At 44.8% G+C, this 19,787-nt stretch overlaps 1 protein-coding gene across 1 annotated transcript in view; it reads left to right on the top strand.

The window, feature by feature from the left end:
- LOC137675704 (guanine nucleotide-binding protein G(q) subunit alpha-like) overlaps positions 1-19,787 on the top strand; it is a 203,230-nt gene that overhangs the window by 99,200 nt on the left and 84,243 nt on the right. The window lies entirely within an intron of this gene.

Genomic DNA, 19,787 nt, shown 5'->3' with positions numbered 1-19,787 from the left:
TAGCAAAATGATAGATTCTAGTTATAAGATGGAGAATGCCCTTTCATCCATATTACATGATATCAGGGAACGCAATTTTAATCTCAAAGATTTTTTTGCTTGCCTCTGTTTTCCCCTATCACTGATTTTTTTTTCTATTTTTTTTAATACTCTTTAAACTATAAATGTGCATATTTCTGATAAATCAATAAATGCAGTTCTTTTCTAGGTCCTGTTTCAAGCCACAGTAGCTGCCCTGTTTGTTCCTTTTCAGGATATTCTAGTGCACATTTTGAGACATGGTGTAGTTGATAAGTATCTTAGGTTCCCTTCTATACCATTTCCTATATTTGTTGTTTCCTAATATAGCTCTATGTTTTCATTTGCACCAAGAGTTTAGAAATATTTCTATAGGCAGCCATCTTCTGCTCTGTTTAATTGTCTCTTTGCATTGGTGAGACCGCACCTTGAATATTGTGTTCAGTTTTGGGCCCCTCACTACAAGAAAGACATTGAGGTGCTGGAGCACATCCAAAGAGCAACGAAGCTGGTGAAGGGTCTAGAGAACAAATCTTATGAGGAGCGGCTGAGGGAACTGCGGTTGTTTATTATGGAGAAAAGGAGGCTGAGGGGAGACAACTCTCTACAACTACCTGAAAGGAGGTTGTAGCGAGGTGGGTATCGGTCTCTTCTTCCAAGTAGCAAGTGATAGAACGAGAGGAAACGGCCTCAAGTTGTGCCACGGGAGGTTTAGATTGGATATCAGGAAAAATTTCTTCACTGAAAGGGTTGTCAAGCATTGGAACAGGCTGCCCAGAGAAGTGGTGGACTCACCATCCCTGAAGGTATTTCACAGAATCACAGAATCACAGAATCAACCAGGCTGGAAGAGACCTCAGGGATCATCGAGTCATATTTAAAAGATGTGTAGATGTGGCACTTAGGGACATGGTTTAGTGGTAGATTTGGCAGCGTTAGGTTAATGGTTGGACTCGATGATCTTAAGGGTCTTTTCCAGCCTAAATGAGTCTATGATTCTACGATTAGTGTATGGCTCACAAGTTCTTGGCGAGCTGCCACCGATGTTTGGTTATGTAATTTATTTTTCCCCAAAGTACTTGTTCTGCTTCTTGCTTGTCCTAACATCTTTATTTACTCATCATGTTGAAAGGAAGGACCAGAATTAATATGAGCAAGGCCTCTTGATGAAGAGAATCACAGAATCACAGAATCAATCAGGTTGGAAGAGACCTCTGGGATCATCGAGTCTAACCATTGCCCTGACACCACCATGTCAACTAGACCATGGCACTAAGTGCCATGTCCAGTCTTTTCTTAAACACATCCAGAGATGGTGACTCCACCACCTCCCTGGGCAGCCCATTCCAATGTCTAATAACCCTTTCTGAAAAGAAATTCTTCCTAATGTCCAACCTGAACCTCCCCTGGCGAAGCTTGAGGCTATGTCCTCTTGTCCTATCGCTAGTTGCCTGGGAGAAGAGGCTGACTCCCACTCCACTACAACCTCCCTTCAGGTAGTTGTAGACTGCAATAAGGTCCCCTCTGAGCCTCCTCTTCTCCAGGCTAAACAACCCCAGCTCCCTCAGCCGTTCCTCATAGGTCAGACCCTCCAGACCCTTCACCAGCTTGGTCGCCCTCCTCTGGACTCACTCCAACACCTCAACATCTTTCTTGAAGTGCGGGGCCCAGAAGTGGACACAGTACTCAAGGTGAGGCCTCACCAGTGCCGAGTATAGAGGGACGATCACTTCCCTAGACCGGCTGGCTACACTATTCCTAATAGAGGCCAGGATGCCATTGGCCTTCTTGGCCACCTGGGCACACTGCTGGCTCATGTTTAGCCGGCTGTCGATCAGCACCCCCAGGTCTCTTTCCACCGGGCCGCTTTCTAACCCCTTTTCCCCCAGCCTGTAGTGCTGTATGGGGTTGTTGTGGCCGAAGTGTAAGACCCGGCACTTGTTCTTGTTGAACCTCATGCCGTTGGTCTCGGCCCATCTATCTAACCTGTCCAGATCCCTCTGTAGGTTCCTTCCTACCCTCCAGCAGATTGACACTCCCACCCAGCTTGGTGTCATCTGCAAATTTACTGAGGGTGCACTCAATCCCTATGTCTAGATCATCTATAAAGATATTGAACAGCACCGGCCCCAGAACTGAGCCCTGGGGAACACCGCTAGTGACTGGCCGCCAGTTGGACTTTGCCCCATTCACCACCACTCTCTGGGCTCGGCCATCCAGCCAGTTTTTAACCCATCAAAGAGGCCACCCATCCAAGCCCCAGGCAGCCAGTTTGTCTAGGAGGATGCTGTGGGAGACAGTGTCGAGTGCCTTACTGAAGTCTAGATAGACTACATCCACAGCCCTGCCCTCATCTACTAAGCGGGTCACTTTGTCATAGAAGGAGACCAGGTTGGTCAAGCAGGACCTGCCTTTCCTGAATCCATGTTGGCTGGCCCCGATGCCCCGATTGTCCTGCATGTGCCGTGTAATGGCACTCAGGATGATCTGTTCCATCACCTTGCCTGGCACCGAGGTCAGGCTGACAGGCCTATAGTTCCCTGGATCATCCTTCCGGCCCTTCTTGTAGATGGGCGTTACATTTGCTAATTTCCAGTCAGCTGGAACTTCTCCAGTTAACCAGGACTGCCAGTAGATAATAGAGAGTGGTTTGGCAAGTTCATTTGCCAGTTCCTTCATTACTCTGGGGTGAATCCCATCCGGGCCCATAGCCTTGTGGGTGTCCAATTGGCACAGCAGGTCACTAACCGTCTCCTCCTGGATTACGAGGGCTTCACACAGCCCCCCGTTCCTAACTTCAGGCTCTGGGGGCCGAGTCTCCCGAGGACAACCTGTCTTGACATTAAAGACCGAGGCAAAGAAGGCATTGAGCAGCAGTGCCTTTTCCTCATCCCCTGACACTACACTACCCTCCTCATTCAGCAAGTGGTGGAGGCTCTCCTTGACCCTCCTTTTGCTGTTGATGTATTTGTAAAAGCTTTTTTTGTTATCTTTGACTGTAGCAGCCAAATCAAGCTCTAATTGAGCTTTGGCCCTTCTAATCTTCTCCCTACACGACCTGGCCACGTCCCTATAGACCTCCCAGGTTACCCGACCCTTCTTCCAGAGCAAGTAGGCTCTCTTTTTTTCCTTAAGTTCTAGCCTAAGTTCCCTGTTTAACCAGGCCGGTCTTTTTCCCCGACGGCTTGTCTTCCTACACACCGGGACAGTCTGCTCCTGAATATTTAGCAATTCCCTTTTGAAGCATGTCCAGCCTTCCTGGACTCCTTTGCCCTTCAGGACCGACTCCCAAGGGACTCTATCCACCAGCCTTTTAAACAGGCTAAAGTCTGCCCGGCGGAAATCTAAGGCAGAAGTTCTGCTCTTGCCCCTCCTTACTTCCCCCACTATCGAAAACTCTAACATTTCGTGGTCACTATTCCCAAGACGGCCACCGACCCTCACATCTCCCACTAGTCCTTCTCTGTTCACAAACAACAGGTCAAGCAGGGCCCTTCCTCTAGTGGGCTCATTTACCACTTGCATGAGAAAGTTGTCCTCCACACATTCTAGGAACCTCCTAGATTGCTTCCTCTCTGCCATGTTGTATTTCCAGCAGACATCTGGCAAGTTGAAGTCACCCATGAGTACAAGGGCCGGCGACCGGGCGGCTTCTGACAGCCGCTTGTAAAACGCCTTGTCCGCCTGCTCATCCTGGTTGGGTGGTCTATAACAGACTCCCACCGGAATGTCCGCCCTGCCGACCTTCCCCCTGTTCTTCACCCATAAACATTCAACCTTGTCATCCTCACCATCTTCCTCAATTTCGACACAGTCCAAGCACTCCCTAACGTACAGCGCTACCCCACCGCCTCTCCTGCTTCACCTGTCCCTCTTAAAGAGCTTATAGCCATCCATAGCAGCACTCCAGTCATGAGAGTCATCCCACCACATTTCTGTGATGGCAATCACATCATAACCTTCCTGCTGTACAGTGGCTTCTAGCTCTTCCTGTTTGTTGCCCATACTGCGTGCATTGGTGTAAATGCACTTCAGCTGGGCTAGCGGCCTTGCCCCTGATGCAGGCCTGTCGCCCCTACGTTCATTTGTGGTTGCCCTGGTCTTATCCCCCTCCCCCATCGAACCTAGTTTAAAGACCTCTTAACCAGCCCTGCCAGCTTCTGGGCCATAACCCTTTTCCCCTTCTGACTCAGGTTTTCCCCATCTGGCATAAGCAGGCCCAGTGCCATGAAAGCCACCCCGTGGTCAACGAACCCAAAATCCCACCTATGGCACCAGTCTCTTAGCCACATATTAATCTGTTGTATTTTCATAGTCTTTTCCCTATTTTCACCAAACACCGAAGGAATTGAAGAGAATATAACCTGCGCACCTACCCCCTTTACCAAACGCCCCAGGGCCCTGAAGTCCCTTTTGATTGCCCTGGGACTTCTCCCTTCAATCTCATCCCTACCCACCTGGAATACTAATAGTGGGTAGTAGTCAGAGGGCCTTACCAGTTCAGGAAGCCTCCTGGCAACATCCCTTACCCAAGCCCCAGGGAGGCAGCAGACTTCCCTGTGAGTCGGGTCTGGCCTGCATATGGGGCCCTCCGTTCCCCTTAGCAGGGAGTCGCCTATAACAATTACTTTTCTCCTTTTTGGAGCTGGTTGCAACCCTCCTACTTGGTTGCTTCTGTTTACGTAGCCCCATAGGAGGTCTTTCACCTAGATTCGTGTCTTCCTGACGCTCAGGAAGACGCTCAGGTTCCAGCACCTCATACCTATTTTTCAGGGGGATGTGGGGAGGGGAGGAAGGTCGGGATGGGATTCGCCTGCCGCCCCGAGCAGGGACCTGCCTCCATTCCCCCCCATCCCCTAGGTCTCCTCCTGCTCCTTGTGGAGGAGGAACTCCTAGCAACCTTTAAGGTTTAGCAGTCAAGTTCCTGTTGTTGTACCAAGAACATCGCTTGAACATTTAATACTGAAAATGGACTTATCTGTAATGAGGTTTTGAGAGGGTTCTACATGAAAACAGCCAATATGGTAGTGCCTTCACCATGAAAAATAATTTTAACAAATCTAAATATAGCAATATTATTAGAGCTGTGTTTCTCAGTTACTTTTAATAAATAATTTACCTGATCCATTGAATCTCTGAATAAACGTAGGGAGACCAATATAGCAGCATCATTTCAAATATGCTTCTAAAATAGTGTTTTAGGAATGTTTTTAATACTTCCCTTGGTTTTCCGATATACACCCTTACTTTTATAATTGTACTCCTAGGACAGTAAGAGACAGCACTACCCACAGGATGTCCTCTTTAAAGAAGTAATTTCCTTTCCTATCTCTTCCATCTTGTTGCCATCACATTTTTATGGCACATAGAACAGGAGAACGTACGGAGTAGCAGTATTTTCTGTTATATTAATAAACGTAGATTTGATGTGAATTAAGGCCACTGAATAATCCTTACAGAAGATTGCAGGGCACTTTACAGCATACAAAACCTGTAATTAGGCAACACAGCCTTTTGAACCAGTTATCATCATTCATCAAATACATAGGGTAGTTGGATTTCCATTATGATGTGATATCAAGGTAAGGAGAAAAACACAATGTCCAGATCTTTGCAAGACCCTTATGGAATTTATCTAATTTATCTGGTTCATGTAGGGATAGTAATTTCTGGAGTACTCATTCATTACTAGTTGATTTATTTATTTTAATTTATTGACATAGAAGTATTAGTGCCAGACCCAAGACAGTGTTAGTCATAAAGGTGAAAAAGGTTTTGGTAGATTTAAAGGTTGGTATCAGTCAATGTCGCAGAACACCACCCTGAGATCCTGCCAACTATTCATCGCAGAGGAGTGTTTAGATAAAAGTTCAACTTAACAGAGTTAGATGGCAAGGTTCACTCTACTACTTACCACAGGGAGGAAATATACAGGGGGAAAATTGGGTCAGAATCAATTTTGGAATGATTGATACAGGGACTGGAGGTGCAGAAAGGTAAGGGAGACCCTCCCATTGAGTCACGAGGTTCAGAATGGACCCCCTTGCTTTCTAAACTCCTTCTCAGAGAGGAGTCTAGGTGGGGCTGGATCCAAACTTAGTCCCAGACTTGATCAACACTTTATGTCTAAGAGATACAAAGGGTAAGGGATTATATGTGTTTATAGCTGAAGGATTATATATGCACCCGATTCTCTATATTACTTAGCTAAGATTTCAAAGTTTTATCATGCTTATTCCCACTTCACTTACCTTCCGTCTGGGCGTCCGGTGTTAGTTCGCTCCAAAGTTCGAACCCTATGTTTCCCGAAGCAGACTCTCAGGCATTGGAGTTTGTAAAATAAATAATTTAATAGAGTGGTACAGCAGCATGGTCAGCTTGTGTCTCTGGAGAAGGGTCAAAGGGCAGAACAAAGAAATCCCTGGGAAATTATACCCTTGCAGACTATTTACCCGCCCCTCACAGAATCACAGAATCAACTAGGTTGGAAGAGACCTCTGGGATCATTGAGGCCAACCTTTGACCTAACACCACTGTGTCAACTAGACCATGGTACTAAGTGCCACATCACGTGATGGTTTGGTCCAGTAGTAATATTTGGGTCTGGGGTCTTCTTGTTCCTCATTGGATTCCATCACTATCTTCAAACAGGCTGTTATCTTGTCTATTTGCATCTGCTGTTGATGGTTTGTAGCCTTGAAGCCTCCATATCTTCTGATTTACACTGGCTCTGGAGGCCCTGTTTTGACTAAGTAGGTACACGTTTAGTGAACCCAAGTGGAAATTTACAGCTTGTGGCCTAAGGCTTCAGCAAATCTAGCTACTCATGCTAAGTAAGTAAAGCTAAGCAAACAGCATACTAAATCACACAATATTATAACTGTGATTCATTCTATTGAAAACTTACTTATTTAAACTAAATAACTAATATCGCTTAACACTGAGAGGCGTCCCTGCTAAAGGGGAGAGTTGCCGTCCAAGGAGAATTCAAATTGGGCTCATCCAGCAATCTGTCATTGGTAAAAAGATCTCATTGCTTCGAGAAGCAGCCTTGAGAGATGTCCTAGCTCAAGGGGAGTTCATCGCCATGCTGCCTAGCAGGGTGAGCTCAAAGAAGGCTTGCTTAGGCTGTCATATTTATGGGATAAAGTGGTTGTCTCGTAGTCAAATTGCATACAATGGGAAAGGTATGCATGAGACTCCTTGTACCCACAACTTACTGGTGTTCACTGTGTTGCTCCCCTACTTTGTGGTTTTCCTAGAGGAGTTCTTGGCCCAGCTACGTCTCAGGCCTTTACCTCCTTTGGAGCCTGTACCAAACTGCTGCTGGTTTGGTTAAGGGGGGTTGAGTGCATCCATCACAGTCAACCACTGTGATTATTTTTTTTTGTAAATGAAAGGCTTTGCTCACATTCATAGCAATGAAGTTTTAGGGACTTATGGTATTTACGATATATCAGGACTGATGGACAGAATTCATGGGCTCCTGTGAATCTAGTAGGTTATATGGGAGAAAAACATACAATGAGATCTCTGATAAAATTGAGAGGCTGACCAGAAATGTATGCTTGCCTCAATCTGATGAAACTGCTTGTTAAGCCTTTGGTCTTTATGGAATCAAAATATGGTTGGACAGGGCTCTGAGCAACCTGATCTAGTTGAAGATGTCCCTCCTCATTGCAGGGGGGGTTGGACTAGATGACCTTTAAAGGTCCTTTCCAACGCAAACTATTCTATGATTCTATGATCTCTAATTAAATTTTTGATTCCTTCTCAAGAGCCCACATTTATAAAACATTTGGTACTTTTTTCTTCACCAAAGGGTTTTGTGAATATCATGCACAGAGCTGTTGCCGCTTGTCTGCGGCAAGCTCCGTTCGGTTGCTGGCTGGCCTGAGGCTATCCGCACCCCAGGGCCATTGAGCACTGACACCAATGTGAGGATGCAACAAATGGCGTTTATTTAACTGCGCAACAGCCTTATATAGTCGTCTTGTCCCGTACGAACTCGCACGATAATGACACATCCTGCTCCTTTCGCCACGCCTACCTTCCGTTACAGCCCGAGATTTTCCGGTCGCCGTACCCTAATCTACCTACATTTCCCCCTCCCCATGCTTCAAGTCATGCAAAGTAAAGCGTATCGCTGATTCTGGAGCCTTGCGTCAAAGCGTAAGCGTAGCTGGCGGATACAACATCCCGAGCCCAGGTTCTCCAGTAAGATTCCCCTGCAACTCCTGAGATGCAAAGCAAAAGCAAGCTAATCATGAGCGCGTTGTTCAAAGCTTTTGTTTCACTCAGCAACGGTCACCGTTCCTCATCTTTCTTGGCGCCCCGCCGCTTTACCAGACTCTCTGTACTGTCATGACTCCTCACGTCTGAAGGTCGAGGCTGGTGCTGTTTCGGCTTCCCCCACAGGTACTCCTGCAAAACATAAAGCTCGGACAGCGTACATATTACTTCGGGTTAGGATTTTGTTTTAAATCAGGGCGCAAACAGCGTGTAGGGACCCACTGTATCACATCATCCCGTTTGATGGCGGCATACCCCCTCCCGTGATGTAGCAGCTCCCAACCTGTTTCCCACTCCGCTGTCCCAGGGAACCGAACCTTGACTGGGGGGCCCACTTCTGGCACCCCTGGACCCCAATGTCGCTCAACTGGGGCACGCTCTTGGTCTCCCCGGGCAAAATGATTTAAAGAATAAAGAGCACGATGTAAAATGTGAGATTGGTAGTTGACAGGAATTACGTCTGGGAATCCTTCCCCCTCCCCAAGAATCTTAATTCTGTGTTTTAGCGTCTGATTAGCGCGCTCTACAATGGCCTGCCCAGTAGAATTATACGGAATGCCGTGTTTGAGCGTGATACCCCACCGCTGACACCACTGACGTGTGGTATGAGCAATAAAACAGGGGCCATTATCAGTTTTGATCTCGACAGGTAGGCCTAGCCAAGCGATTGCAAGATTCCAATGTAGCTGAATGGAGCGTGCTGTTTGTTTCCGATGCGGGGTGGCCACAATCATCATACTGTAAGTGTCCACGCGCCTCTATATTAGTTCTGATTGGCTTATGCTAAAAAGCTATATCTTGCAGGTGCAGCATTCTTTCTTATTTTTCAATTTCCCCCATATCTTGTTGGTCTCATAGCCAAGGCCCTTGTTCTGTATTATGATTGGCTAGTTCATCACCACCCCATTACCACCCCCTGGACATGCCTGGACATAGCTCGTTCAGTAGCTCGTTCCCACCATTGTCCCGTGGGAACCCCACAATTCCCCCTTTTTGTTTTTGAACAAGCTATGTCCTATCTTGTCCTTTTTCTTTTTGTTTCTTACTCAAACCCGGTTCCCTGTGTCTCGCAGAGCCCGGTCAGAGAATCCCAGCCTTGGTTACCCATAAATCCTGCTCTCTGTTGTTGTGCCAAAAAATCTGTATTGACCATTCGTTGCACAGTTTTCTGCAAACATGCAAACAAACAGGGTAACACAAGTAGGATAATGCCTATTATAAACATTCCCATAAGCAGACTCTATCTACAAAACATGCAGTTTACTTCAGAACATACTGTTATTCTCTATTATTCTAGCTGAAAGGAAAACTACTGACAGGAAAGCTGATTCTGTTTAAAGGTAACACAGATCAGGCCTTTTAGAGCCTACTCTGAGGCCTACTCTTGCTAAACCGTTGCTAAACCATCCGGTATCAATTTCCCCCTTTGGAAGTAGTTAGATTTATTATCTCACTACTTCCATATACTATTCTCAATGATTGCCTCAACACAACCCACGCAGATCCCTATGATAACTATAATCACAACTACATAAACTATTCCCTCTAATAATGTGGCTAACCATCCTTTTAGAGACAATCCACCGTACTCCTGCGCCTGTAGAGACAGAAGCATAAACCTCGACCCATTAGTAATAGTTCCCCTGGTCCCAACCATTCGTTAGTACCTGGTTCCCTATACCACACTTTGCCTTTGTTTTTCACATAGCTTGCTCCCTGTCGAACTGCCTCCCAATGTATTACAATTGGGGGTCGCTCCTTATCTCCTGCTAAAGTTAAATGGTTAAGTACATAAACAGCTTTTGCAAGTCTCTCAGAAGGTTCAGTCACCTCTCCCCCTTTTTGTTTTTGCAGAAGCTGTTTCAATGTACTATGAACACGTTCCACAATCGCCTGACCCGTAGGCGAATGAGGAATCCCAGTGATATGTGTAATACCCCATAGTTGACAAAATTGACGAAAAATCTATGAACAGTATGCTGGTCCATTATCAGTCTTAAGTTGTTGTGGAACCCCAAGACTTGCAAAGCAAGCAAGTAAATGTCGTTTGACATGACGACCTGTTTCCCCAGTTTGTGCTGTTGCCCATATTACATGTGAAAACGTATCAACAGATACATGAACATATTTGAGCCTTCCAAATTCTGCAATGTGAGTAACATCCATTTGCCACAGTTGCAACGCACTCAACCCTCGAGGATTTACCCCTATTCCAATTCCCATGCCAATTTTCTGACAACTAGGACAAGCACTAACTAATTCGCATGCTTGTGCCATGGTGAGGTGAAATTGTTTCGCTAACATTTTCGCTGATTGATGAAAGAATTGATGGGATAGGCGCGCTTGTTCAAATCAATTTGGTGATATTTGCGTATAGGACACAAGTGTGTCTGCTTTATTATTGCCAATGCTCAAACCTTGATCAAATTGATGACTACGAATGTGGGTGACAAAATAAGGTACCTCTCTGAGGTTTATTGCTTGATGCAACTGTAGCAAAATGGTGTCAAGTCGCATATTTCTTATTGGTCGTATAAAAGCTCTTTCAATTCGATTTACAATGCCTGCTGCATAAAGAGAGTCTGTTACAATATTGACAGGTAAATCCTTCCATTTTACAAAAATCTGATATATCGCAAAAAATTCAAGTGTCTGCAATGAGTCCTCAGTTTGTCCTGAGAATTTACAATGTTTCCATTGTCCATCCTCTTGCCAGGTAATAACTGCTGAATGTGATCGCTTTCCTGCATCAGTAAAAACAGTTAGTCCAGTCACAGGTATCTCTGATCTGATAGGTTTTTCTTCCCAATCCTGTTTGCAAATAAACTGTAGCTTTTTATCTTTTGGCAAATGTGTTAACAATTGTCTAGTAAAGTCCTGTAAGGCCATTTGAAAAAGAGTTGACTGATTTGTTAACCACTGTAGATATTCCTTTCTGATAGGTAAATAGATAGCATCTGAGTCTAGTCCGGTAATGTCTGTAATTCTTTTACGCACTTTGACAAGCAATTGTGCTATTGCTTCCACTCTGGTACAAATGGTTGTTTTAGGATGAAAAACCAAAGAGTCCACTCGAGCATTGCCTTCTGCAATAAACCCAGGCAAATTAGTATGATTTCTTACATGTAAAACATAAAACAATGCAGTTCGGATTTGAATTTCTTGCCACAGAGCTCGCAGCAATTCAAAAACACACTGATTACATATATGCTCTATAACAGATCTATCCAATTGCTTTATAATGCCAGCTACATATGCTGAATCAGTAATCAAATTAAAGGGAATGGGAAAATTCTGAAATATTTTTAATACAGCTCGTAATTCTACCACCTGAGGTGAACCCTTTTGTTGTACTACCATAGATTCCCACTTGCCATCAGAATACCAGACAAGGCCCGCCTTGCCTGTGTTCCCAGATCCATCCGTAAAAATGGTAATTCCCTCCACAGGAGTGTCTGCACACCACACTCCTGTGGCAATTGGAAGTTCCGCACTCAATTTTATAACAGGATGGGAGGGCAAGTGGTAAACAACCTGTCCCGAGAAATTCTCCATGGCTGTTTGCAAAGCAAAGCTATTAGCCATACACCACTCAAAATATTGAGCTGCAATAGGAACGGTTAGTGATGCAGGGATCTCTGGCCACAAGCTCCCGACATCACATCCGTCCTTTGATGAATAATCTGTGCCAATAGCTCTGTAACGAATCTGATCATTCTGAATTCCATTGACCAATTATTGCATACGGAATTTGCCTATCAAACAAAGTGATAATTTTTATTTCCTAATTCAAATCAATACGATGTAAAAATTTGGAATGTAACCTGCTTTCTATTTCTGTAATCAGTTGCTGTACCTCTGAAGTAGTCTGTCGTGGTGCTGTTAAATTTGTGTCCCCTGCTAACAATTGGAATAGAGACTGCAATTGTGACGACGTAAGCCCCAAGTACGGCTGCAGCCATAACTTGAGCCTTATGTTCCACAGTACCCACTTTTGCACATGCCTTTATCATAGCATTCAAATCTGTTTTTCCAGGTAAAGCTTCAATGATCTTTTGACAATCAGCATTAGCATTATCCCTGTTTGCCACAGGTCCAAGGGTTGGCAGCCACGCAGATTAACCCCGCGTGGAAACACCAGTCCTGCGCTCCCTGCGGTTCGGGCTGCGAGTTAACTGCTTAGGCCTGGAACTGGTTGGGAAGATTCATTTGTGTCAGCACACGGTTCCCCCCCCACGTTCCTTCTCCAGTTTCCCTGTACTCTGCAGCTGGTTGTTATCAGCTGACCTTGAGCATTATACTGAGACCTGCACAGCTTCACAAAATGCCCTAGCTTCCCACAGCAATGACACATCAAAACAGAGTTATCTCTCCCACTCAGCTTCAACTTCTTAAGGCAGTTTTTCTTAAAGTGACCTTCCTGTTCGCATGTATAACTACCTTAACTGCCGCCGCAAAAGTTTTTGCTAAATGCTCCATCTGAAATGTGGTGGTTCCTACTTTCTCACAAGCATCCATTAGCTCAGTTAAGGTGGGGTTACGATTTGCCATCCCTGCAACAACTTTCCTGCAGTCCTCACCTGTGTTGTCCTTCGCTAACTGTAGTGGCAATGCTTCTTTTACAATTTTCCAATCTAACAGTTGCCAAATATTTCTCCCCTCAGGACCCGCACCCACAATCACCGGATATGCTTGTGGAATTATAACTCCTTCTAATAATGCATCTCGAATGACCCCTTTCCATTTCACTCCTCCCTCACCTCCCCCCCTTCCCCTGTATACGCGGGTGGACGCTGACTCTCTCCCCCACCTCCCACATTACCAGATGGACGCAGACCTCCCCCCCCCCCCCCCCAGCCCTGATCGAAAGGTGGAGTAGGGAGTTGTAAAGGAGGTTGAGGTGGCCCTAATACTTGTCCCGAACACAGAGGGGGGGTTTGGGGGGAGACATAGTCACGTGTCCCGAGGCGTTGGCTGAACGGTGCTGCTGCAATTCCGTCTTTAATTCTTCCAGTCGTCTACCAAGCTCTGTCATGTCAAGTTCGTGTCCATTTCGTGATGGTAACAGTCCTTTAAGTCCTTATGACTCTGGTACTGCTGACTCCGTAAATGGCGAATCTGGTAAAGGTGGATACAAAGCAGGTTTACCCTCCTTCTTGTCCTCCTGCTCAGCCTCATCCGTAGAGAGATCAATGAGAGGAGGAGGGGGCTTCGGCCAAGTTTCCTGTTCAGCGTCTGAATCAATTAGTCCAAATCAAGTTTGTGTTTTAGGGCGCACTACCGGTTCTAATGGATCTGTATCTATTTTACTCGCTCCCCGCTCCTCAGCTTTTTTCGGAGCCATCCGTACCCACAGTGATAAAGGAGCTGCCCACCGGCACAGCCACCGGGGCCGTGGGAGGTGTTGGTCCCGCAAACAGTGAGGGGGTAGTCGGCGCTTGCGGTCCTAAAGCCATAAAAGCTGTATGTGTGACTTCTCTCTCTGCTTTTATTCCTTTTAACGCTTCGCTAACCAGCCTCCATGTAGCAGACAATTTAAAGGCTTCCTTATCACCACTTGACACCGCATTCCACAGAGAGTCACCAATCTTCTCCCATAAAGGCACTTCAAAGACATCATTAAAGGTTGTAAAATGTCCTTTATCTTTTGCCCAGAACAGTAACTGCTTTAACGCAGCTTCATCATATTTAATTCCTCTCTCAGAGAGTATATGTTGGAGGAGTTTCACCACTGCCACTTCTGTCTTGGTCAGGGTAGACCCCCTGTAAACACGCCCGAGCCGCATCCCATGTCGCCCAGTCCTCCCGCGCAGCCCATAGCAGCCACAAGATAACTCCCCATGTTTTTAATTCTTTGGCAGAACCCGCTGCCATAGCTCGCTCAGCGACCTGCATCGAGCACCGCTCCCAGGTACTCGGCTGTAAACAATCAGCCGGTCCTGCCACCACCCCCCCCTTTAACGAGGCGGTTCACACACTGGGCTACGTCTTTCGATTTCACAGAAATCTTAAATTCCCCGCCCAGTAACGAAATCACCTTTATCAAGGTTTCCATGGTTCGCGAACCCACTCCGACCGCCTGCGGTCCGCCAGCCCAGCAATCACGTCGGGGTCACCATTTGTTGCCGCTTGTCTGCGGCAAGCTCCGTTCGGTTGCTGGCTGGCCTGAGGCTATCCACACCCCAGGGCCATTGAGCACTGACACCAATGTGAGGATGCAACAAATGGCGTTTATTTAACTGCGCAACAGCCTTATATAGTCGTCTTGTCCCGTACGAACTCGCACGATACTTGCACATCCTGCTCCTTTCGCCACGCCTACCTTCCGTTACAGCCCGAGATTTTCCGGTCGCCGTACCCTAATCTACCTACACAGAGCCCACTTACCAGAGTTGAAACAGTATTTGTGACCCTCACAACACTGCAATATCTGTGACGGTGTAGTGCAGGAGGCTGAGACAGCTTCTGCAGAGCAGCAGCCATTTAAGTGTGCATAGGCAGAGCCTTTTCTTCTTATCCAGAGTTTTTTGGGTTTTGTGTGTAGGATTTTGTTCCCCCCCACTATTATACTGAGCTTTGCACTGACTCTCAGGAGTAGACGCTGTAAACATTTCTGTCTTTTTGCTGCTTAAATTGAACAGAGGGTGACCTACAAAGAACAAAAGACTTTAAGACCTATGTTTCTGAATGAAAATTCTTATTTGCCAGGTCCAAAAAGGAATTATGATAATTTTCTTATTGAGGGGGAGTTTAAAGCTCACTTCTTTGCCTCTGTCTATACTGCTGGAGGCTGTCCTGAGGAGCCCCGGACCCTTGAGGCCCCAGAGGAAGTCAAGATAGAGGAGGAATCTGTCTTGGTTGATGAGGGCTGAGTCAGGGACCAATTAAGCAATCTGGACATCCATAAATCCATGGGCCCTGATGGGATGCACCCGCGGGTGCTGAGGGAGCTGGCGGAAGTTATTGCTAGGCCACTCTCCATCATCTTTGCTAAGTCGTGGGCAACGGGAGAGGTGCCTGAGGACTGAAGGAAAGCGAATGTCACTCCAGTCTTCAAAAAGGGCAAGAAGGAGGACCCGGGTAACTATAGACCGGTCAGCCTCACCTCCATCCCCGGAAAGGTGATGGAACAACTTGTCCTTGGTGCTGTCTCTAGGCACATCAAGGATAGGGGGATCATTAGGGGCAGTCAACATGGCTTCACCAAGGGGAAGTCATGCTTAACCAGTTTGATAGCCTTTTATGAGGACATAACCTGGTGGATAGATGATGGTAAAGCTGTGGATGTGGTCTATCTTGATTTCAGTAAAGCGTTTGACACGGTCTCCCACAGCATCCTCGCAGCTAAACTGAGGAAGTGTGGTCTGGATGATCGGGTAGTGAGCTGGATTGTGAACTGGCTGAAGGAAAGAAGCCAGAGAGTGGTGGTCAATGGGGCAGAGTCCAGTTGGAGGCCTGTATCTAGTAGAGTCCCTCAAGGGTCGGTACTGGGACCAGTTCTATTCAATATATTCATTAATGACTTGGATGAGGGAATAGAGTGCACTGTCAGCAAGTTCACTGATGACACAAAACTGGGAGGAGTGGCTGACACACCCGAAGGCTGCGCAGCCATTCAGAGAGACCTAGACAGGCTGGAGAGTTGGGCGGGGAGAAATTTAATGAAATATAACAAGGGCAAGTGTAGAGTCCTGCATCTGGGCAAGAACAACCCCATGTACCAGTACAAGTTGGGGACAGACCTGTTGGAGAGCAGCGTAGGGGAAAGGGACCTGGGGGTCCTAGTGGACAGCAGGATGACCATGAGCCAGCAGTGTGCCCTTGTGGCCAAGAAGGCCAATGGCATCCTGGGGTGTATTAGAAGGGGTGTGGTTAGCAGGTCAAGAGAGGTTCTCCTCCCCCTCTACTCTGCCCTGGTGAGGCCGCATCTGGAATATTGTGTCCAGTTCTGGGCCCCTCAGTTCAAGAAGGACAGGGAACTGCTAGAGAGAGTCCAGCGCAGAGCCACGAAGATGATTAAGGGGGTGGAACATCTCCCTTATGAGGAGAGGCTGAGGGAGCTGGGTCTCTTTAGCTTAGAGAAGAGGAGACTGAGGGGTGACCTCATTAATGTTTATAAATATGTAAAGGGCAAGTGTCAAGAGGATGGAGCCAGGCTCTTCTCAGTGACATCCCTTGACAGGACAAGGGGCAACGGGTGCAAGCTGGAACACAGGAGGTTCCACATAAATATGAGGAAAAACTTCTTTACAGTGAGGGTAACTGAACACTGGAACAGGCTGCCCAGAGAGGTTGTGGAGTCTCCTTCTCTGGAGACATTCAAAACCCGCCTGGACGCGTTCCTGTGTGATATGGTCTAGGTAATCCTGCTCTGGCAGGGGGATTGGACTAGATGATCTTTCGAGGTCCCTTCCAATCCCTAATATTCTGTGATTCTGTGAAGAAAATAGAAATCTTAATAATAACATCAGTTGGTACTGTGTCAGGTCAATAGTGTTTTGTTGGCTTTTTCAATATAATTCTCTCTTGTTCCTTAAGGTGAATTAATGCTATCTTCTGTTTTGACTTGCAGGCTATTTTGCTAGCTATCTAGTTCAATGTTAATTTGCATTAAAACTGTAATTCCAGTTCAAAGTGTTTGTGTGTGTGGTAGCTGCATGCTGATTTCTTAAGTAGTTGTCTCTCTCTGATAGTACTTATGAACAGAGTAGATAGGTCCTATTAATATGCTGCTTTCTGGATAGTAGAATTTAACAAACAGCCTGTCTTTTCTGCAACAACACTTTCCCTAAATTAACTTGATTAATTTGTCTCCCAGATTTTCTGGGAAACTGCTCTGGGCATTTGTGAAAGAATTATTACGGGGGTAGATTCATAACATTTGTGGCTAAGTAGAACCTGTTGACTCCAGGAGATTTGATAGAATACGTCAGTATTTTGCTCTTGACTTTGTCCCAAGATCTTCAGCTCCTTGTTGCATCCTGGAGTATCTCCAGAGTATATTGCACAGAATGATTAAGCAATTTAGTATAGATGTCTTGCTATACTAATAATGAGAATACATATTTTTTCTCAATAGACTATGTTGTCACTTTTCTACACTTTTTATTCAGTTCCCAAAAGCTTCTTCCAGATTTAATTTAATCTAAATTCATTCCAAAAAGCTCAGTTTTGCTTTCCTTCACATATATTTAACACTCACTGAAAACAGGGGCTTACTAGAAACATAATACAAAGAAACCAACCTCCAAAAACTGTTTCATTGACTAATGGTCCATTTTATAGGGACCATGTCCAGTTTTGGCTAACATCTTGAAAGGGTACTCCATTTATGCTTTGGCAGATAAATAAACCTTCCCAAATGATTGTTAAATAACAGCCTTTCCCTGTCAATACTGATTAGTTAGTAAACAGAATTAATCACTTTAAAACACATGTTAATTTGGTTAAGTCAGAGTATGGATCAGTTTTGCACACACCAGGCAACACAGGAAGAAGCTTTCAAGCTCTTATATAAAACAAGACTCAATTTTTTTTTCAAATAGGAAAGATGTGTTTTTATTTGGTTCCTTCCTAATGATGGAAGTTGGCACCATGTTTCAGGAGACTGGTAGTTGCCTGAAGCCATGAAAGACAAGTCAGCAATGCTTTGCTATCCTTCTTTAAATGAGCTCTGCTTGGCATCTGATTTAACAGAGCAGAAATAAGGTATGTTTCTAGCAATGAAAAGATTCTGAAGCTACCACTTTTTTATGTCAAACATGACATAAAACTTTAATCTCCCTCAAGGCACATTTCAAATAGTTATTCATCCCTATACTATATATAATATGTCTATGGTTTCTCTGGAGAAAATAATGTTGGGTTGCTATCTTTAAAAAGACTAAATTCATTCTTCTGTGACCCTGTTCAAGACAACAGCATTTCATCTGAGATTAAGTTTTACCATTTATTCAGTCCTGCCAGTTCTTTACTGTAGACAAATGCTTGCATAAAGGGATTAGGGAAAGCACCCAAAAGAAGTAGGTGATCAGATACTATGTAGCTTTACATGCCTAGGATAAGTCTGATGCTAATTTTCAGAGTTTATTTCCAAAAAATGAGGTAATTGTTTAGAAAGACAATCATATTGGCTAAAAATCACACAAATGCAACCATTTAAGTTTGATGCAATTTTTTCAGAGGAAAATTCCCACTGGAATAATTCATTATTTTCAAAGGGACCCTCCCAATCCTGATATTTCTAGAAATATCAGTTTGAAATTATTGCTTTCTTTGCTATGTGTTAGCAGAGGGCACTCTCTTTCTTTGAAAATACAAGAAAATATGGCTTAAAAGTACAGAGAATAAATGCTTCTCTTTGCAGTGTTTTTATTTGACTTATCTCAGTTTTAAATTTCATAAATATAATTTATAAGTACAAGATTATTTTTAATGCAATACTTCCTCTTCTAAATTGAAACAGAGATATGATGGCATAATTATTTTAAAAGAATCTGTTATTTGTTTCCTTCTGCCTGTCCTATATACATCTTAGGCTCTTCTCTAGATATTAAAGGCAGTGAAACTTCTGCAGTTCCTTTGTTTAGGCAATTGAATGGGATTGCTGGATTTCTGAACTGCCTGAATCAACTGACTGTAACTTCTACTCTACAGAGGCATACACTTTTTTCAGTTCTAGCTATTTAAATCCATGAAGCCAAGCAAAGCTGTTATTCCTCTGATCCTTAGAAACACCTCTTCTGCAAGATGCATTCAGGCTTTGTACAGGAGTGAGGCTCAGGAGGAGTTCTGTGCGTGTGTATGCTTCTTAAGTGAGAATTCAGAGGCTATTGTATTGCAACGGTTGACTGAAGCTGTGGATTCTTTGGGGTTTGTCAAGTACAGCCACTTATTTCACTTGAAAATGGAATGAAAATTTGAGTGTGTCCATGTTTGCATAACATTATTTTCAATAGCACTAACTATATCACTATATAAAAATAATACTGCAGAAAAAATTGCCATTATTTACAATACTAATATTGAACACCATCCTTCAGAACTAGGTGCTAGAACATGAAGCTTGCTATAAAGCTCTTAAAACCCATGATGCATGCAAAACAGAGGAAGGATTAGTTTTAATTAAAAAAAATTTGCAGTGATTTATCCTACCTTCTTGTGAAGTCACTGTAGAGATGTAGAGAGATTGGCAATTCAATTTATTATTAACCCCTATTGGTTTCCAGATCCATTTTTTTTTCTGTGGGCAAAGCAGATGAAAGATGCACTTCGGGAAGGATTGGGAGGGGGCATTTTTGGTTTGTTTGTTTCCATGTTATATACTGTGGTCCAATATGCCTTTTGGTAACTGTTTCCTGGTCACCAGCTTGTCAGGCACATACTATTGAACAATATGCATGATGAGGAAGCACGGTGGAATGAAAAAGGCATCCCTGACTCTGGGGCTGGCATTGTTCTCTGCTCACTGTTGTTTA

The sequence above is a fragment of the Nyctibius grandis genome, chromosome W (genome assembly GCF_013368605.1).
Source record: "Nyctibius grandis isolate bNycGra1 chromosome W, bNycGra1.pri, whole genome shotgun sequence".
In the NCBI taxonomy this organism is placed as follows: Eukaryota; Metazoa; Chordata; class Aves; order Nyctibiiformes; family Nyctibiidae; genus Nyctibius; species Nyctibius grandis.
Note: the sequence above shows the minus strand (reverse complement) of the source record. Positions and strands in the feature narration are given on the sequence as shown.